This window comes from Haemaphysalis longicornis, unplaced genomic scaffold, assembly GCF_048455015.1.
Source record: "Haemaphysalis longicornis isolate Haplotype H1 unplaced genomic scaffold, Haemaphysalis longicornis Haplotype H1 scaffold_1, whole genome shotgun sequence".
NCBI classification, from domain to species: domain Eukaryota; kingdom Metazoa; phylum Arthropoda; class Arachnida; order Ixodida; family Ixodidae; genus Haemaphysalis; species Haemaphysalis longicornis.
Window position 1 is genome coordinate 101,480,013 of NW_027526203.1, and position 24,941 is coordinate 101,504,953.

The 24,941-nt window shown below is 46.6% G+C and overlaps 1 pseudogene; it reads left to right on the top strand.

Annotated features, from left to right (window-relative positions):
• The first annotated feature begins 477 nt into the window (after nucleotides 1-477).
• Nucleotides 478-24,941, top strand: part of LOC144144250 (uncharacterized) — a 28,438-nt pseudogene continuing 3,974 nt past the window's right edge.

Consider the following 24,941-nt stretch of genomic DNA (forward strand, 5'->3'; position numbering starts at 1 on the left):
AAATTTTGGCACTGTCAAAGGAAGTACGGTGAGATGCCGTGCAGGTGCTGTGTACGACGATGCCGCAGCGACTACACCGCGGACATCAAAGTACACGTGTTCAAGTTCCCGAGGGAAGAAAGGCTGAGGAATGCATGGATACAGGCGGTTCCACGAGAAAGCCTCACTGTCACCGAGAATTCCAGGGTAAGCTTTTTTTCTTATTTTGGTGCAGAATTGCGCTTTAATTTTAAGAAGGTACACGTGCACGTGTAACTGGCTCCCAAGCCGCACTTTTGTATGTCAAGCACCGCAGGCTCTGCTGATTGGGGGTAATATTTTTTCTAAGTATGCGAAATTCACTTCGCGGATGCGGATAATACCCGTGTGGCCGCACATTCCGATCAAGCCAGTGGCCGCACTATCACAGTGCCGCTAACTCATGTGTGCCTTCCCCAGGGCGCTGTACCTACGAAGTTCCCGAACTGTCCGGCCTATATGTCTAGGGAAGCCAGGAGGAGGGAAGACCCTGACTCTAACCGGGCGCGCATTGAGCACGCTAACCTGCAGAAAGCCATCACTGAACCCAACTTCGGCGAGGCGTTTGACAGAGCTCGCGAGGAGAATAAAGTCAATTCCTTAAGCGAACTTGCCAGCCACTTGAGGAGCCAGAAGATTAAGTTCTGGCATGTAATCGAGGAAAATGAGACTTCTTCTAGTTCACGTCATTGAAGATGAAGCGCCCTGGCTAAAGTATTCTGTTTTCTTCAAAGGAGACTTGAGCGTGACAGTACACGTAATGAAAACGGCCATAAAAAAGCTAGGCTCAAATGTGTGCGTTACACAAACTGCCACCAGCAAAAGGTATATCGTGCAACTTGTTGAAGGAATCGAGAAGCGGGACGGCGGCGTGAAGTCCAACTCAGTCGCAGAAGTCTGCGAGAGGGTTGCAAGCTGGGCTAGTTGGACAGACATTCTTGGATAAAACCAGCGCTAACTCAGACCAAGACGAAGAAAGTGTACCACAAGGACAGCCTCTGGTCTAACAACTAAATTTTAATGTCAGAAAGGATGAATATAAACACAAACACTAAAGTAATAAAAAGACACTGCGCATGGGTGAAACAAGTTTGCAAAGGTCACGTTGATACCACAAGTAGTTGCACGCATGTTACAATCAAGGCGCACGCAGATACGCTATCTCTTTCGGATGGAGACACACGCTTGTTTGGCTTACACACTTATCACCTCGTTCTGCTATGTGGAATGCCTCCCCGATTTCGCGGGTTGTTTGGTTACGGTGCCTAAATAAAATGTTAGTGGCAGGAAAACTAGGTTCGCATTGGCTGCACTTAGCCCAATGCGAAGAAAGATGAGATGATACCGGGCCTTTCAATGACAATTCATGTTCTCTCAAAAGCACGTTGATACAGCGGCCAGTTTGCCCAACATAGGTTCGGCCACAAGGCAGAGGAATACTGTACACAACTCCCGTTGCGCATGCAACATACCGGTTCTTGTGGTTGACACCACAACCAACCCCTTTCTTCTCACTTCCCTGCTCTATCTTTCTGTCAAGCCTGCCACATACAGAACGCAACTTATTGCGGGCCGTGATAGCCACTTGCACTCCATAGCGATGGCCTAATTTGTTTAGGCGGTGTGTGATCGTATGAATGTATGGGGTGACGGCAACTTTTTTGGGCCTTTGTGTGTCCTCAGCAACTTCCCGGCCGCCGGAATTTTCTTTTAGGATTTTTACAAGTTTTTCACACGACCATGACAAGAGAGATGCTGTGGAAATCCCGCCTCCCTTAACTTTTTAACTTGGTCATTGAAGCTGTTTGTCATCAAGTGCTGGCACGATTTCGAAATGGCTGAGCGAAAACATGACAAGGCAATAGCATTTTTTACAAGCTTGGTATGGCCCGATGAGTAGTTCATCAAAGGCTTGACCGATCGTGGCGCATACATCCAGCATACATGTTCCTTATCAAACCGAAGATAGAGATCCAGATACCGAATGCCATTCTGTTTTGTAGTTTCAATCGTGAAATTGAGTCTCAACCCCCTTTGCTCAAATACCTTTAAAATATCCACAGTCTCTCTTAGGCTGGAGGAATCCTCAAAATAACCAGGCAGTCGTTTACGTAACACAAAACTTTAGTGGCCATACCGTCCAGGTCCCTCTCAAGAGAGCGATGAACTTTGGCAAGAAAAATGTCGCTTAGAATTGAAGCCACTCGCGAGCCGATACATACTCCCGACTTCTGCGTGTACACTACACCGTCCCGGCAAACACCCAAAGAGTTTAAATAAAAAGTCAAAAGTTCCAAGAAAGCTGGAACAGGTATGCCGCTTACATTTTTAAATGCTATTTCGTCGTTATGATTTGTAATTCACTCCTTCAGAGCGGGCAAAAGATCGGCATGGTGAAGCGAATATAATAGACCTTCCACATCTCTGTTAATAGCAGAGCAGAGAGAAAGGTTATGCGTTTCCAAATACGTGACTACAGCATGGGAATTTGGAACAAGGAAGGGATCATCAACGTGCAAGGTGGAAAGACACTTCTGTAAAAACCCATATACAAAGTACTGCCACGTCTGTCGCTCAGTAACAATTACCCTAAATGGGATTCCTGGATTATGGGTCTTGGCTGTGTAGAAAACGTCAAGATGAAGCTTATTAGCCTTTTTTACCGATTAGGCCAACTTGTCCAAATTCATGTCTATCAGCAAGGAGCATGCTTCTTTCTTTCTTTCCATCAAGTTAACACCCGCTTTCTTAAAGGTTTTCTGTACGGCTGCCAAAGCCTTATGGACAAAAAGAGCCTCAGGCATTACAACAAAGGAAAGAGATTGCGTATCTGCGTGTGCCTTGATTGTAACATGCGTACAACTACTTGTGATATCAACGTGACCTTTGCAAACTTGTTTAGCCTATGCTCAGTGTCTTTTGTTACTATAGTGTTTGTGTTCATTATTTATATTCACCCTTTCTGACATTAAAATTTGGTTGTTAGACCAGCGGCTGTCCTTGCGGTACACTTCCTTCGTCTTCGTCTGAGTTAGCGCTGGTGTTAACCAAAAATGTCTTTCCAACTTGCCGAGCTTGCAACCCTTCTGCAGTTCATTTCCGTTACATCGGGCTCTTTTCAGTGTTTAAACTTTCAAGCTACTAATCCAGCAACGTTGGCATCACTCATCGCCATTTCAGCGGTACGTACACGGACAGCATCATGGCATCTGAGACATGGAACCTGACCGGAAGGAATCCAAATCTTGTGCGGTTGGCTTCAACCTTCATCGAGCCACACGAAGCGGTTCTGCAAACTTCCGCGGAGTGAATGGGGCCGTCAAGAATGGTGTTACCGTGACTGCTTGTGGACCCACTGCGGCCTAGCGTACCCTGCGAAGTCGCGCCTCCGCGCCTACCTTGACTGGATTCGGGTAGCCAATCAGCACACGGAAGCCTTTTGGAACCATGTACGGCCAAGCCTTCCGAGAAGTAGGAAAGCTGTTCCAGAACAAGGACGCGTAGTCTACCTGGGCGACGCGCACCTGCCAGAGGTTCACCAGAGGGTGCCCCAGCTAGGACCGAAGTTCTGCTCCAGCCGCAACTACGCCCGCTGGAAAAGGTGGCTCTCGCTAGAGGCATAAGTGCACATGTTCCGGACAATGAGCGATACAGGTGCATAAGTGACTGCATGGAGGCGATCGGGTGAGAGAAAAAACCTGGTAAGCGTTCCCCAATGTCTTCCCTAGCTGACCACCTCGCAAGCAATAAGCTTCGGGTGCTTGAGTCGGACAAGGAGGGTTCCTTTGTTGTAAGGCCTAAGGCTCTTTTTGGCCATAAGGCTTTGGCCGCAGTACAGAAAAACTTTAAGAAAGCGGGTGTTAACTTGATGGAAAGAAAGAAGCATGCTCCTTGCTGATAGACATGAATTTGGGCAAGTTGGATGAATCGGTAAAAAAGGCTAATAACCTTCATCTTGACGTTTTCTACACAGCCAAGACCCATAAGCCAGGAATCCCATTTAGGGTAATTGTTCCCGAGCGACAGACGTGGCAGTACTGTGTATCTGGGTTTTTGCAGAAGTGTCTTTCCACCTTGCACATTGATGATCCCTTCCTTGCTCCAAATTCCCATTCTGTAGTCACGTATTTGGGAACGCATCACCTTTCTCACTGCTCTGCTATTAGCATAGATCTGAAATGTGTATTCTATTCGCTTCCCCATGCCGATCTTTTGCCCGCTGTGAAGGAATGCATTACGAATCATAACGACGAAATAGCATTTAAAAATGTAAGCGGCATACCTGTTCCAGCTTTCTTGGAACTTTTGACTTTTTATTTAAACTCTTTGGTTGCTTGCCGGGACGGTGTAGTGTACACGCAGAAGTCGGGAGTATGTATCGGCTCGCGAGTGGCTCCAATTCTAAGCGACATTTTTCTTGCCAAAGTTCATCGGTCTCTTGAGAGGGACCTGGACGGTATGGCCACTAAAGTGTTCCATTACGTAGACGACTACCTGGTTATTTTTGAGGATTCCTCCAGCCTAAGAGCGACTGTGGATATTTTAAAGGTATTTACGCAAAGGGTTTTGGGACTCAATTTCATGATTGAAACTACAAAACAAAATGGCATTCAGTATCTGGATCTCTATCTTCGGTTTAATAAGGAGCATGTATGCTGGATGTATGCGCCACAATCGGTCAAGCTTTTGATGAACTACTCATCGGTCCATACCAAGCTTGTAAAAAATGCTATTGCCTTGTCATGCTTTCGCTCAGCCATTTCGAAATCGTGCCTGCACTTGATGACAGACAGCTTCAATGACCAAGTTAAAACGTTAAGGGAGGCGGGATTTCCACAGCATCTCTTGTCAGTGTCGTGTGAAAAACTTGTATAAATCCCAAAAGCAAAGTCCGGCGGCCGGAGGTTGCTGAGGACACACAAAGGCCCAAAAAAGTTGCTGTCATCCCATACATTCATACGATCACACACCGCCTAAAAAAAGTAGGCCATCGCAATGGGGAGCAAGTGGCTATCACGGCCCGCAATAAGTTGCGTTCTGTATGTGGCAGGCTTGACAGAAAGATAGAGCAGGAAAGTGAGAAGAAAGGGGTTGGTTGTGGTGTCAACCACAAGAACCGGTATGTCGCATGCGCAATGGGAGTTGTGTACAGTATTCCTTTGCCTTGTGGCCGAACCTATGTTGGGCAAACTGGCTGCTGTATCAACGTGCGTTTGAGAGAACATGAATTGTCATTGAAAGGCCCTGTATCATCCCATCTTTCTTCATATTGCGCTAATTGCAGCCAATGCGAACCTAATTTTCCTGCCACTAACATTTTATTTAGGCACCCTAACCAAACAACCCGCGAAATCATGGAGGCATTCCACATAGCAGAACGAGGTGATAAGTGTGTAAGCCAAAGAAGCGTGTGTCTCCATCCGAAAGAGATTGCGTATCTGTGTGTGCCTTCATTGTAACATGCGTACAACTACTTGTGCTATCAACGTGACCTTTGCAAACTTGTTTCGCCCATGCGCAGTGTCTATTTATTACTTTAGTGTTTGTGTTCAGTATTTATATTCACCCTTTCTGACATTAAAATTTAGTTGTTAGACCAGCGGCTGTCCTTGTGGTACACTTTCTTCGTCTTCGTCTGAGTTAGCGCTGGTTTTATCCAAGATGTCTGCGAGGCTATTTGCTTACTGCTCGATCAGTTGTCTACGTCCCAAGAGGGAGACAGCACCGACTGTATTCATTTTCTGAAAGAGCAGGTCACTTTATACCTGGCTAGAAAACAGCGCAGACGCTACTCGTCTGATTACATGGTGTTTTGTTGCCTTCTCTTTACGATATGACCCCATGCGTACGCTTACATACGCAGCCATGGAAGCATCAGCTTACCACATCCTATGACAATCAGGTTTGTGCTGTTCATATGGTATGAGCCCTCAACAAGAACATCGCAGTGAAACATTCCTTAGTTACAAGGAAAGGATAACGTCTGACCTAAAAGAGGACCAGCGCTTTGTGACGGTAGTGGTAGATGAAATCCACATAAAATCCTACTTTGACTAAAAAAAATGGCGCCAATGCACCCCGTGAATCTGGTTGGAAAGCAAAGCTGTAAACGGCACCCATAACAATTACCCATGCAACGTCAGTTTAATTCACTCACATCGCCCTATAAATAGTAAAACAAGAGAGAAGTGAAATGCACTTAACCACGCCATTTATTACTTCAAAGTGATATTCTTGGTAAGGTTAAATCAATGCATGATGCATGAACGGTGTTTGGTTGAGTTGTATTGGTGTAGCACAAGAGTGGAATCTTGTTTTATAAAATAAAGTAACCTCCAACCCGGTGTTAGACGATCTGACTTCTCCGTCTCTGCGCCGCGGACGGAGGCGACGAGATTTGCGGCAGAGAAGGAGGAGAAGGAGGAAGAAATACTTCTGTTCAGATTTCTGAACGGCCCAGAGTGCAGCCCCGGGGAGTGATTCCTTGTTCTGTGGGGCCCATATGCAGTCCGAGCGTCCTGTGTTCTGTCCACCCGCTGAAGCTGGGTAGGTAGAGAGGGCCTGGACAGCAGCATCTCCCATTGCTCTTGTTGGGTAGTTGACGGAAATAGAGGAGGGTGCTCAGGGCTAAAGTCGCACATCCCGATTAAGGGGTGGAGTGTTCCAACTTCTGAGTAAAATTTACATTCAGCGTCGTAGCGATTCGGATGCATGAAGTGAAGACGCGTAGGCTGTGGGAAGGAGCCCGTTTGGTATGAGTCGTAGGGTAGTGTGTTGTTCTCTGGAAAGGTCAGGGTAAGGCGAAGGTACGGTCTGTCTCAGAAGGCGATAATGCTGGGTTATCTCCCTGAACGTGACAAGCGGGTGTCTGTCCTCGTGCAGCTCCATAGCACGGGAAGTAAAAGCGCAGGCTTGTTGGGTGGGCGTATTTGTTGCCCTCCATTGAAGAGTGAGGGGGTGTCCAGATGAGCTGAACGGAACAGTTTGGGGAGTGGTTTTTTAGCACGCGCAGTGCAGATCAGGACACACAACCCGACTGGTAATTCCAGTAGGCTTGCTGGAAATCGGTCACTACCCTCCGAACCCCTGGTTGAGTGAGAGACAAAGTGATGGCTGCCTCTTCTGCTGCCGTCATTTCTTCGGTCCTAAGCGAGGTACACGCAAGGAAATTGGTTCTTGAGGTAGCCACGATGATGGCGTATTGCTGCCCTCGATATTTGGAGCGTCTGTGTAGATAACTGCATGATCCCCACCGAGGGTCGTGTTTAGCGCTTGAGCCCGTGCTTTTCGGTGACCCTCGTCATGTGAGGGGTTCATATTTCTAAGCAAAGGGAGCATCCTTAGTTTTTGTCACCAAGAGTCTGGGAGTACGTCAAGCGGAGTGACATTCTGGGCTGCCCAGCCAATCTGGTGAAGCATGCGGTTACCCACCACAGTTCTGAGTCGGGCCTTCTGGTTTGAGAGATGGCCTTCTCTCAGCTCTTCCACCGTGTTGTAGAGCCCCGTGCTCAGCAGCCTCTCTGTGGACGCACTTATGAGAAGACCAATGGCCTGCTCCACCGCCTTTCTAATCATTATATAAAGCATCTCTATGTCTTCCTTGTCGAGAAGACATGGGGTTGACGTAAGTGACTCTAGAGAGGACAAAAGCTTCAATTAATCGAAAGGTACCAGATTCCTTTAGGCCTCGCTTCTTGGTGGAAACTCGCCTGATCATGTGTATGATTTGGTCAATGCTGTTTTTGAGGCGCTGCAAGGAGACGTCACTCTTGGTGTTAGCCAGGAGATGTAGGCCCAGGCTCTTGATGCTGGGGCTTGGAGTGATGGCCTGGCCATCAAGGAGTATTTTAATGTATTCCTTGATTTGGCTTGAGGGCGGACGACAAGGAGCTCTGATTTTTTACGTGAACACTGGAGGCCACAGGCTTACTAGAAGTGAGATTGGCGTACTAGAAGTGAGATGCCATGCATTGGTGTGAGCTTCCTTTAATTGTTGAAACTCTTAGCACACGAGGAAGGTGCGCACAGAGCCGCTAGATGGGCGTGAGTGGTCGCGTGATGCTTTCACGTGGCATTAAGAGGGATTGCGGGGGGTAAACCCGTAGATTAGCTTGATTAGTACACCACCTGTCTTCCCTGTCTTCGCGTGGGCTTGTAGCTAAATCGGTAAGACAACGGGCTCTCGCTTTGTTAGTCTAGTAGTTCCAGGTTCGATTCCCGGCGGTGCCAGTAAATTCTTTTATTTGTTCGCTGGAGTTTTCTGGTGACACCAACGGTCGCGAAAGAATCCTTGGGGGGTAGAGGTAAAACGCTTTGCTTTAAAAAGGGGTAACATTACCAGCGTTGCACTCAACCAAAATGAAGCTGCAAACTGTGCGCTCGTTTTAATGGCTGGCAACCTCACGTGCTAATTCGAAGTTCCACACATCATGCCAGTGCCCAACTGGACGCGGAGTTCCTGCACAAGATGCTCAAAGATGTGTTTTGCGGACTAGAAGAGATTGGGTACCGGGTCGTCAGTGACAACACTGTACACATACTCAAATGCATACAAAATGACTAGATAAACCAGAAGAAAAACCTAGTTTGCTTCTACTTCCCTGATATTCAAAGAGACGGAGCACAGCCACAGCCCATGCAAACAGCGTCATTTGCGACAATCAGAGAGCTTCACAGCAAAGAGAGTGACCAACTGTTGAAGCATGGGTACTGGCTGTCAAGAAAAGCCATCTACCTTTCGAATATTGAAAGGCAGAACGTAAAGCTTGCCCTGCAAATATTCAACGATTTCTTGCATGGGGCGTTGCGTGCTCTTGGAACGAAGCACAACCTCTGCTCCTTTGATGCCACTGCTACTTTCATTGAAATCACCATCAAGTGGTGAAAAGTTGTAAATGTAAAAACTCCGTGGAAGGAAAAGAGGCTGGGAGACCAGTTCTAACAACCCGTGTTTTCCGTTGACAGCGATCATAAAATCAACTTCTGCACGCTGCTGACATGGCTGCACGATTGGAAAAGCAAAGGTCTAACCAAGAGTACTTTGACAAAGGAGACCCACGCTGCCCTCGAGCACGCCACCTACGGCCTTAAGTGGCTGACTAGATAGAGCTTCGGATGTCCTACGTTCTTTTTGGAAAGATACAGACTGACTGTTTAGAAAACCGCTACGGGAAGTATAGACAACTGGAAGGTGCACAGCACCACGTTTCCATCATGCAGATTTATGAAGTGGAAAACAAGCTGCACCTGCAGAGCACCTTACCACCGGTTTCCACTCATCAGCACTGGGAATGTGTCTGGAAGCAGGCCGAGACGTTACTCCCCAGCGGCAACGTAGTTGCCTTGTTAATTCTCCAGAAAGAATTAAAAAGACAAATGTTTGCACATTCCAGCCATCCAGCAGACACCTCTCCATGCAAGAATTGGTGCCATTTTGGGCCGCTTTTTTTCTTATCTACATCAGCAGAAAAAAAGTTTCTGTGGGCTGCAATGTGCATTTACATTTGACGGAAGGATTAGATCAAATGCATTTGTTTAAACCTCACACTGAATAGTTCAAATTAGGAGTTCTCGATTTGAACTAATGAAATTCATTTTATAAAAGTTGCATGAAGGTTTTAACATGGACTATGGTGACAAAATTCCAAGGAGTTACCTTTAAGCATCATCAATAACAATTGTGCTCGGTATCCTGTTGTGAAGAATGTAAGGCAGAATAAAAGTATTACCAAGGGTAAGAAATTGGTTCAGGCTCTCTAATCGTTTGAAGACGTGATATTAATTTTTACGAAATATATTTTCAGGAATAATGAAAAAAGATCTCAGACAATTACTACTGATAAGTCTAATTATTTCATTTCATTTGCAATGTTTAGGAAAGCCACACCTAAATACAAGAGGTAAATCTAAATAAATGCAGGCGAGAAACCTATGCTTCCATTAAAGGGGGCCAAGCTGGCCAAGAAGAATGCAGCCACTTACCGGTCGCCACAACAAAGCAACGTGCCACCACCTTAATTCGCATGCCTGCGCCACATTTTTTGTAATAAAATGTGGAAGGTATGCTATGAAGTGTTTGTCAGCATTTGGGGTGCAGCGTTAATTGCTGCTGTTAACTGAAGTTCATTATATATGCCATCCACGTAGTCATCAACTCAATCCGTATATAGCCATATATAATATTAGGCCGCCATATATGGCTTACCCATTATGGCCTCGCCCACATATGGCCACGTCAGGAATTGGGCATATGAGGCCATATATGGCCCACATTCATATGTGGTCTCACCAATTTATGCCCATTTCAGGAATGGGCATATATGGCCATATATGACACACCTATATATGGCCACATATGTCCAATTCCTTATGTGGCCATATATGGCAAGTTTTATATATGGCCATATATGACATTTTCGTAAAAGATTGCTTGACGATAGCAAACTTTTTATTGTATGGGCGTGCCTGAAGTGAATCGTTCGAACCTCGTGAACAAAGTTAGCAAAAATGAGAATATCTGGATGACGCGTTTCATCGCCGCATCATTAGTACATGCTGCACGAAAACCATAACGACCATAACTGACTGGAATCCGAGGGCGAGCTTTCGCAAAAGATTGAACAGAAGTGTGGTTTTTGACGTATGAAGAAACATTTGGTGAACCTTGCCCCATCTCTGCGGTGTTCCTTTTCGCTGCTGCGTATGAGGAAAATTCTTGTGCGGGGGCCATGATTGAGGGAAGACGGGCAATGTGCTTGAGCCTGTATTGAACACCTTGTACGCGAGTCATTGTATTTCACCGGAGCCTGAGAGTTGGTCGTTTTATGCGCTGCTCTGCCTTACACGAAGCCTGTCATGCCGGCGGCACAAAGTAGTTTTGAAGCAGAGTAGCCTTTCTTAGACGAACCACTGGAAGTCGCACATTAGCCCCAACCTCACGCATTGCCCTGGTACAACCAACACGTCGGGTACTCAAAGGAACAACACTGCCTGCACTGAGCGAACCTCAAGGCGTGTGCCCACAGCGGGGTCCTGGAGCCACCTACCGAAGTTGGTAGTGACCGTTACAGTGAGTTTTAGGTCGGTGAAGAGGCTGGGCGCGTGTGGTGGTGTCAGAGACGCCGGGCAGCGAGCAACGTTCTGTGCGCCGTGTGTTGTCACTGCTCCTCGTGCATGCGCAGCACGGCTCTCCAGGAGGCACGCCGAACTGCTGAACCTCGGCGAGTGTACTCACGCTAACAAATGGTATGTATGGCAAAGCGTCATGCACGACCGCGGTTATTACACAAAAACTGCAACCCGCATACATTCGCCTTATCTGTGAAGAAATTAAACCTGTGTAAATCTAACTTGGGTCTAAAAACAAATTAGGTATCGCAAGCTTGTCTTGAATCACCAGAAAAGACAATATAAAAAAACATTTCGAAAGCACACCTGAATCATGGGATGGGTTATAAAGGGAGTTACGCAACTCCGATAGAGGAAAGCAGTGTGTTTAGTCTCAGTGGCGACCCAGCACTAGAATGTTGACCTTATTTCGCCACCATGCCCCACAAGGGCGGTATTCGATTGCCAGTGCTGTCTTCTACCTTACAGAGGGCTCCTGAGGTGGCTTCGGAGGTGACCCATACTGTCAAAATTCATTCTGCGGTCTTTGGCCTGACTGGCGTGTCCTCTCTGGGTGTGGTGAACATGGACACTGCACAGAAATTCCGCCACCTATCCCTGACTTTTTACAAGGGTCACTCTGGGGTTGCTCCTTCACGGCGTAAGAAGCACTTCTCGGAGCCTAAAGACAGATTAAGTAAAACCAAACGTACCAACCTGCTGAACCAGTCTGCCATAGCCTGCTACAGCGTACGGCAAAAATCCATTCATGGCCATCATGGAGCAGCTTGCGACGTTTATGCGAAGGAGTGTGGAAATCGGAAACGGGTACCTACGCAAGTCGCCACAGCGGAACTAGCTAACGGTAGGGATTCTGCACCATATAACAGTTGATCGACCCTTTCCAAAGTGTCATAACAAACGCCCTCGACTGGGCAGAGGAGAGTGACCTACGCGAACGGCTGTCTGCCATCAGCACCATCGTCGTCGATGACGGTGACGAGTTGAGGGCCGACTTTATGAACCTTATGTGTTATTGAGATTTCGAATATTGTTTCTGTAATTTCGAGGCAAATTGCTACATGCCTGAGGTACACAAAATGCCATAACCACATTTTTGAAGGAGCAGCGAAGGTCCAGGTGGCACAGAAAGTGTGCCCCAAGACCGGCCCGTCTATGGCCGCATTCTGGCATGTCCGGCCAGCATCCAGGTTCTGGCAGCCACTGATCATGCGTTGAACGGCCAACATTCGGCAACCAGCGCTTCGGTATTTTTCCGTCCGCCCGTGTCCGGACGCACAACGGCAGCTAACCGGCTGCCAGATATTCAATTCTCTTACGGCTGCCGATGTTGAGAAAGAGAAGGGCCGAAGTACGGCCTTAGGGCATCCGTTTTTTCTTCGGGAAGCGGTAATCGGCCGACGCACGGCAAGCGACCGGCCACAGAATATGCGTATTCTTGCGGCAGTTGGTGTTCGAAAGGAGACCGGCCGGAGCTCGGCTGCCGTGCATTCGTTGTTTCAACGGTGAACCGCGCGTCCGGCGGTAGAATATTCGTTTTCTTCGGGCAACCAGTGTTATGAAGGATACCGGCCGACGTACGGCCCCAGAATATACGTTTTTCATTCGGTTAGCTGTTCTCGGCCGAATTACGGCAAGCGAATGGCCACAGAATATTTGGCAACCGGTGTTCAAGAGGAGACCGGCCTACGTAAGGTATCTTGTTATACGTCATTTTTTCGGCAAACGGCATACATCCGAACAACGGCACGCGCCTGGGCGCCGAGAATTCATGCACAGACGTGTTTGGAAGGAGACCGACCGGTTTTTTTTACTGGGGGGAGAAAAAGCCGTTGGGGAGCCGAACGACGGGGACGCGTTTTTCATCCGCTCAGTGTTTCTACGTTTTAAATGAACGAACATCGTTTGTCAAACAGTAATGAGTGTTCTCGGTGAACAGGCAAGCTGAAAGTACTCACTGGACATTAGCAGGGAACCTTTTAGGCCATCAAAATGTAATTTATTGCCACAAGAAGACTGTGCCAGTCATCGCCGCTACCACGCCTCTGCCGCCGGCTTCGTTGACGCATCAGCTCGAGGCTATTCGCGCCCTCAAGAAATGGAGAGCATTGGAGACATCGACCCGGCAGAGATGTCCGCTCCGAGATGGAGATGGTTCACCAAAATAACTGGCCTTCAAGGGCGTCGAGCAAGCGGCCACCACGCAGGAGCTAAACCGCCATCATGTCAAGGACTCCCCACGAAAGAAAGGCAAGTGCGAGCAAAAGCGCAAGTTATTCTGCTTACAATTAAACTGCGACAAGCAATGTTGCACTATGTTGTTGGTAATTAACGTAGAAGAGACTCGCTCGTGCATTGGTAGGATCAACTTCATGCCCTGCACTATGTTACTTCATGAGATTTTACGACTGCCTATTTAGAAAAAAAAAATTATTTTAAATTTGCGATAAAAACAGAGCCTTGTCACTGACGAAGCCTAGCTGTTAATTTAGTTCCGATGTTTGAAGGTGAGCTTAGCTACTCTTGGGATATCACTCATTTGGTTAAACATATCGCCAGCATCCTAGCAAACACGGATTTTGTCAAGAATTTCTTGCCCAACGCAGATTGTTGAGTTCACGCACGATTTGGCTCTTGCAATAGATAAGCTTAAAGTGGTTGACTGTATATTCTAGGACTGCAAAAAAGCAAATGACGGTGTTCCATATCACTTTCTGCGTAGTACATTTCATCCTATGAACTGAATGAATCGGTTTTTGCATTGTTATTACTATTGGACCTATAGCTTTGTTCAAAAGTACTGCGTAGTTTACCGGACTATAGCGAATGAACGTGATTCCGTATACCTGCAGCTTTATTCGAATTTAATAACATCCTGGTGTGCTGATTCAGGAAAGTTTTTGGAGGTTAAACAGTGTGTTAACGGCACCTTTACAAGAAAACCTTCATTCCAATTGAATAAGTATACCGTAAATTATGCTGCTGTGACAACGGCCGAGGAATATAAATACCTAGGAGTTTATTTAGGGAGTGTTTAGAGGTTAAATAGGCAGTTTCACACCATAAAAGGTACGGCTGCATATGTTTTTGGCTTTCTGAGACGAAATTTCAGTGAACCTCCATCTAACTGAACAGAACAACCGTATTTCACTCATGTGCGCTCAATCTTGGAGTACGCACGTGTTTTCGTGGATCCCTACACCAAAGAGCTGGTTGATACGCTCGAAAACATACAGAATATGTCAGTGCGATTCGTATTAGGTAATTGGCACGCTCAACTTAGCATGAGAGAAAGTAAAAGTAAACCGAAATGGCAGGACGTGAAAGATCACAGACGAAACCACAGGTTCAACTTTTTTCGTAATATCTATCATTCGAAAACTGGAGTATAAGGGAGAAGTATGTCCAAGCGCCATTCTACATATCGCAAAGTGGGACCGCTAGCTTAAAGCAAATTATTAACTTTCCTTTAAAGGTGACGGCTTGCGCGATTCATTTTATTTTACATCAATACTGCAGAATAATTATTATCTTCCACGTATGATTGCATTAACTGTTTATATTGACGATTTTCAGCGCGCTTTGTAGAATTATTTTGTTATTTTGTCTCATAGTTAATGCTTAGTGTTATGTATCTCCCTTCTGTAGTGCATGCAAAGCAAGCAGGCATCAAATAAATAAATAAATAAATAAAACAATGAATAAATAAATGAATAAAAATAAATAAATAAATAAATAAATAAATAAATAAACTTCCAGAGGCGCAAGTTTGCCTCCGAGGGGTTGAGAACCCTACGCCTTCAATGTTGACCAATAAAATATTTATTGCCCTATTCGTTGCAGTATGCAAGGTTTCCTGTATGCATGCTACCATTGCTATGTTATTGGTTTGAAACAAATTATGTCACTCTAATTCTACGCCTTTCCTTGCGTGAACACAGAGGGATACAACTGCAGCCACCTGAAGCAGGGCGTCATTCGCAACGCGTCTAGAATTTTTTGAACGTAGTATGACATTAGAAGCAAATTAAGTTTTTTTGGACTATTAAGTGGTGTGGACGTATACTCATGAAAACAACATTAAAATAGATTGAAAATGAAAGTACCTGTTCGCTCCTTCTTAGGATCAGCCCTGCGCAAGATCATCAGAAAAGTTGATCGAGTAGAAAATGTCTTTGCAAGAAAAATGGGCAAAAACTGGACATACTTTTTTGTGAAGGAGTTATATTAAATTCTCCTGAGTGTTTTGTTGAGAACCAAAACGCTTCGTAAAGGCATTCACGCCGGTTTTATATACATCAAAATTGGTCAAGCAACTGTTATAAAAATAGTTTATTTAGTCATAGCATGAAAGTGTTCTGGAATATTGCCCTAAAAGAAATTGGCTAAAAGCGGCGCAATTTATCCCTCTGAAATTCAACCCACTAAAGTATGCGCCCTCCGCCCCTCCCCCTCCTCTTTCCCTGTTTATTACAGGTAAGCCGCCCCACAGAGGATATCAGGACCTGGACAATACATCTATTCAAGCTCTATAAAGAACTGAATATTTTCTGTGTTCGGCAGTAAAAGAGGCACAGCAATTAAAGGAACGACAATTTGTGAGCACTGTTTAATAAATGAATTTTGCTGTCAACTGAGGCTGGTAATTAAGCAAGGCTGCGCTGAAAGCTTGACGGCTGATGGTTGCGCGCGAGCTCACTTTGATGTGGCTGCATCGGACCCAAAATGCTGGGTTTGTGCTGCTTCTGCACTGCGCGAATGAGTGATCTGCTTGCGCGACATGCAGTGACCGGCCTCAGTACAGTTAACGTACTGTGGCTGAACTCCAATGCCCGTAGCACGGCCGTATTCCCGGTAGCTTTAGTCCGGCTGGAGTCCAACGACCGCATCTCGGCTGTCCTCCGGCGGCCGTACTTCGGCCGTACACGGGTGGCTTTGGAATGGCCGGAGCCCTACGGCTGGAATCTGGCCGTATGACCGTAAGCCGGTCGACTGGCCGACGGACACTGGCCGTTGGACAGCCATGGGAGTACGGCCGTATACGGCCAAAAGGCCCACATTTGGACATGGGCCGAACATGGCTGCCGGAAAACGGCTGGAAAGAAAATCACTGGCCAAAGTACACCGGCCTGTTTTAGGCCGAACAGTCCTGTGCTGCCTGGACGTGGGCTCTCATCTGAATGGGTCGCCACATTTCTTTTCATTGGTTTATTTTAGGAGAACACCTTTTCTGTATAAATCGGTGCACAGCAAAAGGGAAAATAAGCATGTACACAGCTTAAGAACGAAACGGAATGGAAGTAACACTATGCCACTCATACGTACGAGACACACAAAACCTTCTCGTGGCTTCTTAATCGCAGACAAAGACAGCGAGCTTTAGATAAAACACACACAAAACCCGCTCACGACTTCTTAATGGCACACGAAGACCAATTAGCGACATCTTTGAACAATGCTTCTCGGTTCTCTATATTATGCACAAAAGACAAAGGGGAGAGGCGCCGGCATAATACAACACACAGAATATCTCACTCTAGGAAACCATGCTCCCAAATTGTGGCATTTTTAAATTTTTATATACTGTTGTGTTGCCACAGGTTCTGAATCCCGCAGGTGGTGCCTGGGGTGCCGATATTGGGGTTCCAATATGGTGCCTAGTGGTGCCCTTACTAGGACCGTCGTGTTGCAATGGTTTAGCAAAAAATTCCCCCACAATAGCCGTCATCATGCATAAAATGAGACCTCAATGAGCTACCCTCCAAGGATTAATATTCACTTTTATTTGTTTTCGACAGTTTTCATATACTAATATTCGTGTTTATGGTAATTTAACTGACAAACAGGCACCAAAAAACTCGATTGTTTGTTGCTCTTCCGTGATCTACCCCTGGCGTGAATAAGCACCATGAATAGTCTTACACAAAGAACGGGAAACGAAGACAAGTAAGACGACGGGACGAGCGCTAACTTCCAACTGAAGTTTTAATCCGGAAAACGTGCACCTATTATATGCACCACCACAAAAACCAAAAAAACATTCACCTCAGACAAAAAAATATGAATAAGTTACAACACTCTGCCACCTCACACACATCACGCACGTGTCCCAATCTATACAGACACTTCTTCATGTCACACCCGAAGTACAACGCGTGTTGGAAAGGAACCTAATTTCTTTTTGTGACAACGTTATTGAAGTCTTGCTGACACATTTACTGCCCAACCGCCGAATTTCAAGTGCTTCAATTATCTCCCGCGTAGTTTCATTGCCATTTCTTCCTATCACTGTGCACTTGTCAAGCTGTGGTTTGAACTTACGTGTGCAATCCTTGCAATGCAGTTTGTGAACATCGCTAAGGCGACTAAGACAGCTGTGAATAACTTGGGGTGCCATACAAACCACCGTTGCCGTACGTTCAGTGCACTGAGCGTGTCGTATATCATATACCACTAACTTGCGGGTCATCCTACGTCGGTCAAACCGGCAGGTGTTTGAATGACCGGTTCAGGTAGCACAATAACAATGTTCGAAATGGCAAGGAGGGTTTTCTGGCCCTTCATTGCAAGGATTGCACACGTAAGTGCAAATCACAGCTTGACAAGTGCACAGTGATAGGTAGAAGTGGCAATGAAACTACGCCGGAGATAATTGAAGGACTTGAAATTTGGGGGTTGGGCAGTAAATGTGTCAGCAAGACTTCAATAACGTTGTCACAAAAAAATCGCGCCAATCCACCCCGTGAATGTGGTTGGAAAGCAAAGCTGTAAACGGCACCCATAACGATTACCCAAGCAACGTCACTTAAATTCACTCACATCGCTCTACAAATAGTAAAACCAGACAAAAGTGAAATGCACTTAACAACATGATTTATTACTTCAAGAGATATTCTTTGTAAGGTGAAATCATTGCATGATGCATGAACGTGTTTGGTTGAGTTGTATTGGTGTAGCAAAAGAGTGTAAACTTTTTTTATAAAATTAAAGGTCCAACCCGGTGTTAGACGATCTGACTTCTCCGTCTCGGCGCCGCGGACGGAGGCGACGAGATTTGCGGCAGAGAAGGAGGAGGTGGAGGAAGAAGTACTTCTGTTCAGATTTCTGAACGGCCCAGAGTGCAGCCCTGGGGAGTGATTCCTTCTTCTGTGGGGCCCATATGCAGTCCGCGCGGCCTGTGTTCTGTCCACCCGCTGAAGCTGGGTAGGTAGAGAGGGCCTGGACAGCAGCATCTCCCATTCCTATTGTTGGGTAGTTGGCGGAAAGAGAGGAGGGTGCTCAGGGCTAAAGTCGCACACCCCGATTACGGGGCGGTGTGTTCCTACTTCTGAGCAAAATTTACATTGAGCGTCGTAGCGATTCAGATGCATTAAGTGAAGACGCATAGGCTGTGGGAAGGAGCCCGCATTGTATGAGCCGTAGGGTAGTTTGTTGTTTTCTGGAAACGTCAGGGTAAGGCGAAGGTACGGTCTGTCTCAGAAGGCGATAATGCTGGGTTATCTCCCTGAACGTTACGAGCCGGTGACTGTCCTCGTCCAGCTCCATAGCACGGGAGGTGAAAGCGCAGGCTTGTTGGGTGGGCGTATTTGTTGCCCTCCATTGAAGCGTGAGGGGGTGTCCAGATGAGCTGAAAGGAACCGTTTGGGGAGTGGTTTTTTAGCGCGCGCAGTGCAGGTCAGGACACCCAACACGACTGGTAATTCCAGTAGGCTTGCTGGGAATTGGTGACAACCCACCGAACCCCTGGTTGAGTGAGAGCCAGGGTGATGGCTGCCTCTTCTGCTGCCGTCATTTCTCGGGTCCAAAGCGAGGTACACGCAAGGAGGTTGGTGCTGGAGGTAGACACGGTGATGGCGTTTTGCTGCACTCGATGTTTGGAGGCGTCCGTGTAGATAACTGCATGATGCCCACCGAGGGTGGTGTTTAGCGCTTGAGGCTTGAGCCCGTGCTTATCGGTGACCCTCGTCATGTGAGGGGTTCATATTTCTAAGCAAAGGGAGCATCTTTAGTTTTAGTCGCCAAGAGTCTTGGTGTACGTCAAGCGGAGTGACATTCTGGGCTGCCCAGCCAATCTGGTGAAGCATGCGGTAACCCACCGCAGTTCTGAGTCGGACCTTCTGGTTAGAAAGATGGCCTTCTATCAGCCCTTCCACCGTGTTGTGGAGCCCCGTGCTAAGCAGCCTCTGTGTGGACGCAGTCATGAGAAGACGAATGGCCTGCTCGACCTCCTTTCTAATTATCATATAAAGCATCCCTATGTCTTCCTTGTTGAGAAGAAGATAGGGGGTGGACGTAAGTGACTCTCGAGAGGACAAAAGCTTCAATTAATCGAATCGTACCGGATTCCTTTAGGCCTCGCTTCTTGCTGGCAACTCGCCTGATCATGTGTATGATTTGATTAATGCTGTTTTTGAGGCGCTGCAAGGAGACGACACTCTTGGTGTTAGCCTCGAGATGTAGGCCGAGGATCTTGATGCTGGGGCTTGGAGTGATGGCCTCGCCATCACGGAGTATTTGAATGTATTCCTTGATTTGGCGTGAGGGCGTACGACAAGGAGCTGTGATTTTTTACGTGAACACTGGAGGCCACAGGTGTTAGCAAACTGGCGTACTAGAAGTGAGATACCATGCATTGGTATTAGCTTCCTTTTTTTATGTAACTCTTAACACATGAGCAAGGTGCGCACAGGGCCGCTAGACGGGCGTGAGTGGTCGCGTGACGCTTTCACGTGGCATTCAGCGAGGACGCAGGGAGTAAACCCGTAGATGTGCTTGGTGAGTACACCACCTGTCTTCCCCGTCATTGCTTGGGCTCGTAGCTAAATCGGTACGATAACGGGCTCTCGCTTTGTTAGTCTGTTAGTTCCAGGTTCGATTCCCGGCGGCGCCAGGAAATTCGTTTATTTGTTCGCTGGAGTTTTCTGGTGACACTAACGGTCGCGAAAGAACCCTTGGAGGGTAGAGGTAAAAAGCTTTGCTTTAAAAGAAATTAGGTTCCTTTCCAATACGCGTTGTACTTCGGGTGTGACATGAAGAAGTATCTGTATAGATTTGGACACGTGCGTGATGTGTGTGAGGTGGCAGAGTGTTGTAAGTTATTTATATTTTTTTGTCCGAGGTGAACGTTTTTTGGTTTTTGTGGTGGTGCATATAAAAGGTGCAAGTTTTCCGGATTAAATTTTCAGTTGGACGTTAGCGCTCGTCCCGTCGTCTTACTTGTCTTCGTTTCACGTTCTTTGCGCTATAGTATTATAATGATGTCCTACCTACTAGCCCAACAGTACTCCTTGCTAAGTCTTACACGGGTGATTTTGCCCATAGTTCCACCTTTTTATAAAAGAGTCGACCCCCAGCTGCTATTGCCAGTAAGCATTCGCAGACCCACTTATTACCAAACCAATGTCGCGCTTCTGTCGTTTGAAAACTTTCATATTGTCATTTTTTTCTGTTACACGGTATTCCTTACTCCATTCCTAGCCGCGCAGAATCTCTTTCACAAATATGGGGGCAGCGGAAGTCCTATCATGCGTCGAAGAAATCTCAAGCACGCAGTGCAAATAGCAGACACGTGTTCTTTAGATGTGTGGCGTCATGGTCGCGTAATTTGTCGCGGCATCTTGGGGGCAGACTCCACAAGCCTGACTAATGTCTCCATGGCCTGATGCGCACTGAGTGTCGCGGCGTTGGACGCCCGTTTCCAGAAATCAACTTGTGGACGGCGGAGACCCTATTTTAGGCTGCGGCAGTGACACGTCTCTGTCGTCGCTTGCTGCGTACCACGCGAATGACTCCTCAGATGTTTCTGTCGGCAGACTTTTCGCTTTCTACTCTTCATTTTGCTTTTTGTAATTACCACACATCTTTCAACGCCAACCTGGTAGTCGGTAAACCGAGAGCCATCACTCCGTTTGAAGGGAAGAGGGGTGGCCCTGGCGCAGCGTCAGATGCTTGTTCGGCTGCCAGGCATTCCGCGCGAAGAGAAGCTTGCGAGGTTGTTAATACTTTCCTGGCTTTTCGTTCGTAACATTTCGAAACTTTATACTGATATTCATATCAATGGCACTTGAAGTGGAATGGTTGACTAAGCCTGCTCTACGGTTAGTTAAATGAATAGTAATAGTTAAAAGTACTCGTTAGCGCCCAAGAATTGCACTGTGACACTGGGAGGTGACCGCAGAAACGCATTTCGGACTCCTGTGCAAGTAATGCTGCGTGGTGACACATGGTGTAAGAAATAAGCCAACATTCACAGGAAACCTTTGACCCGTAATCAAAACCTTCTTCGCCTTCTCTTGGGTTTCCTTAGCTAGGGAGTATTGTTAAGCCACAGCGAGTATCATTGATACATTCCTACGAGACAACAAATCCCATTCTAACCAGCAAATGAAAGGTTCTTATTTTTAACTTTCTTTGTGAGTCAATCGTACAAAAATGCGGTAAAGAATCATTCCAAAAGGAACGAATCCAACAAAAACCTTCTAAATTGTTGCCGTATTTGCGATTTCTTTCCTACCCAGAACGTTTGTAGGTGTTATACAAAATATGGCATTTGTCAGCGTTGCAAATTTTTGAAACCTACGTCTACCAGGATATTACCAGGCGAACCGTAGTAAAGCGATGATGGAAGGAGAAAGTGGTGCTTTCTATGCATTTCCATGACTCATTATAATATAGTGCAGTTGTGAAGGTCTTTCAAATCATTACCAGTTAGCGGGAACTTGTGCACTCGGTATGCAGCAACAGTATACACACGTGACACTGGCACTGCTCTGATTTTTCTTCTGTGCAATATTTCATCGGCCAGCGAGAAAACCGTACCAAAAGTTAGGGACTACGTTCACGCAGGGGTGTGCATACTTAATAAAATCGTGAAGTTTTCATCTTCGGAGATGTAATCAACACCCTTCCATCCATAAAGGCGACAGTTACCCTAGAATGTGGTGCATCGGTGGTTATTCCACATTAGTGTCTGCTAACGCGGGAATCTGCGATTCAAGCTAGTAAATCTTTCGACCTTGCGCTCAAGGATCTAGACGCTTCTTTCTGGTCAGTTGCCAAGCACACATTTGGTCAGTAACATTCATGAGGCTCGCTCGCATGACGGTATTTTAGTTCTGTTACTTCTCTGTAGCGTTGCCAAGTGAAACCTTGTCCAATGCCGATCGAGTCATTGTACAGCTGCTGATCATTTCAGAGGTCATCCTGCCTTGTCACCGAAGTTCAAGACTTTAAAAAGGTGGTCCTTACGAGGAACAAAATATTGAATATTCATATGGTCATTATTGACGAAATCGGTTTTGTTACAGTGATTAGATCCGGGAACAGCCAGGTAAACATATTCAGGCTAGATTCAAACCCAAAGATTCAAACCTACTCCACCTAGGGAATTTTCCCTAAATCTGTTCGATTAACACCTGTCCACCACTATGAGTTGTAGATCTCAAAAACTGTGCTAATACAGCCTTGTTGAAACACACTTAATTCGATAACAGCGCTAAGACAGGATACAGAGAAGGCGACACGAGGCTGGGCGCTGACTAACAACAAAGGGTTTATTGCGCCCTAGGTGCATATATACCCTGGGAAATTAAAACTATGATAAAATTATAATATAAAATTATAAAATTATAATACTATGATAAAATCATAAAATTGCGAAGGCAAGGGCTTGTTTCCCATACAATGCACATCCCCAAAGATTACAATTCATGACTTAGGTAATCGTATTCCTTTTTCTACAAGTCAATCGACGCCATGTTGAAGGAATCGTCATTTCGTGTATGGATGATATGGGCCTCAAAAATATCTCTTGTGCGTTGCTCCTTATATCTTTTTAGTACACGTGTCTGTTCGAGTCTTGGCGTGCATCCACACTTCGTACACTGAAAGGCTATATAGCTGCCTTTTCTTGTTTTTTTGGTTGTAGGCGTGTTCCTGAAGCCGCTCCTTTAGGCAGCGGCCTGTTTGGACCGTGTATTACTTACCGCGTGATGGCGGTATGTCGTACACTACCCCCGATGAGCACTCAATGAATCGCTGTCCGTGCCTCTTAGAACAAAGCCTCGTTGAAGTTTTTCCAGCATTTACTCTGCTGCATAGACGGCTTATTTTGTTAGGGGCGCTGACCACTTAATTGACACCGACTCGAAGAGCAACCTTCTTGAGTTTGTGGGAAACCCCATGAATATATGGAACGACAGCCCACTTTCTTCGTTCTGACTCTTCGCGCTCTTCCACTGGTTTTCGCTTTCGTAGTTCCTTCAGGAGGGTTTCCGTTATTCCGAACCGCATGGTATCCGGGAATCCTGCCTTGGTCAGCCGTTCAACTTGATTGTAAAAGCTGGACCCCATCTAATTCCAGCAGGATCTGTTGAGGGCGTTGTGTAGAGCCGATATGGCGATGCCTCTTTTTATGATTTTTGAATGGGCTGACTTGAAAGGCAGAAGACTCTTCTTAGAGCGAGGCGAGTAGTTTGAGCATATGTGCTCGGGGCGCAATGTCAGCACTAGGTCAAGGAACCTAATGTGGTGATCAGATGGTCCTTCGGTCGTCATGGTGAAGCCAGGAAGGCTGGATTTGAACAATCTGAGAATACAGTGCACTTGTTCCTGACCATACGAAGTTGCATAAAAAAATCGTCCACGTATCGAAACACCCGCTGAGTTCCACTACCGAGCAGTAATTTGGCAAGTTTCCTGTCGTAGCTTGCAAGTAGCGAGTCGCTTAGTACCGGAGCGAGGCCAGCGCCGAGGCACGCACCTTTGTTTTGGACGTAGTAGTCTCCCTTGAAGGCCATGACAGACGACCCCAGGTAGAACTTCAAAAGTCCCAGAAATTTTCCTGTTGCCGTCCCTGTCCCGTTCTGGAATCTAACCTTTCCATAGTTGTCGATGCCTTCTTCTAGGATGTTTAGGACATCTCCATGGGGCAAAAAAAAATAAAGGCCCTTGATGTCGATTGAAAAAGCCCTCATAGCTGTCGGACTCTGGCGTTGCAGGTAGCCGGACACTTCCGCTGGGCCCCGAACAAGGAAAGGGTCATCGATGGTGATCAGGGCCAAGGAAGTTTGCAGAAACCGGCCTATGTGTCGCTGCCAAGTTCCCCGCTCAGTGATTATGAGGCGAAATAGGATCCCTTCTTTGTGCGTCTTGGCAGATAAAAACGGTTGCAGGCACGGTTCTTTGGCTTTTTAACAGACGCTGCAAGGGTTGTTAGACCACGGGTTTTTTACCGCTTCAATGGACACCACCACAACTGGTTCACCCAGGAACTGCGAACAGCCTATCAAGACACAGACTTCGCTTGCCAGAGCATATTCGTGCATCTTCCCAGGAAAACCCCTCCTCGTCCTTTGGAAAACACCTTGACACTTGTTGGAGAACCCCTTGCCGTCGTACCTCAGGAAGCTCAGGAAGTAGTGCAGCTTGGGCCAAAGTTCGTCATTCCTCCAAGACTGGATAGAACCGAGTTACTCTCCTTGGTCCGGACCATGGCCAACAAAGCACCTTCTAATGAGGCGGACACATGCATCTTTGAAGCCGTTGACGGCCTCCCGACGAGGAAGGGGAGGAACCAAGGCATCTGATAGCGGAGGTGGCCGCTACCCTCCGTAAGGCTGGTCAAAAGCTGCTGTTGTCTGAAAAAGGGAGGGTGTGTTGTCGCTTCCGGAGACGTGTACAATGAAAAATCTTAGGAAACAGTGAACGCCCATTTTCGCCGAACGAAACGGGCACAGAAAAAAACAGGAATGATGGGGGGAAAAATGCGAAGATGGTGGCCTAACAAGAATTGCGGC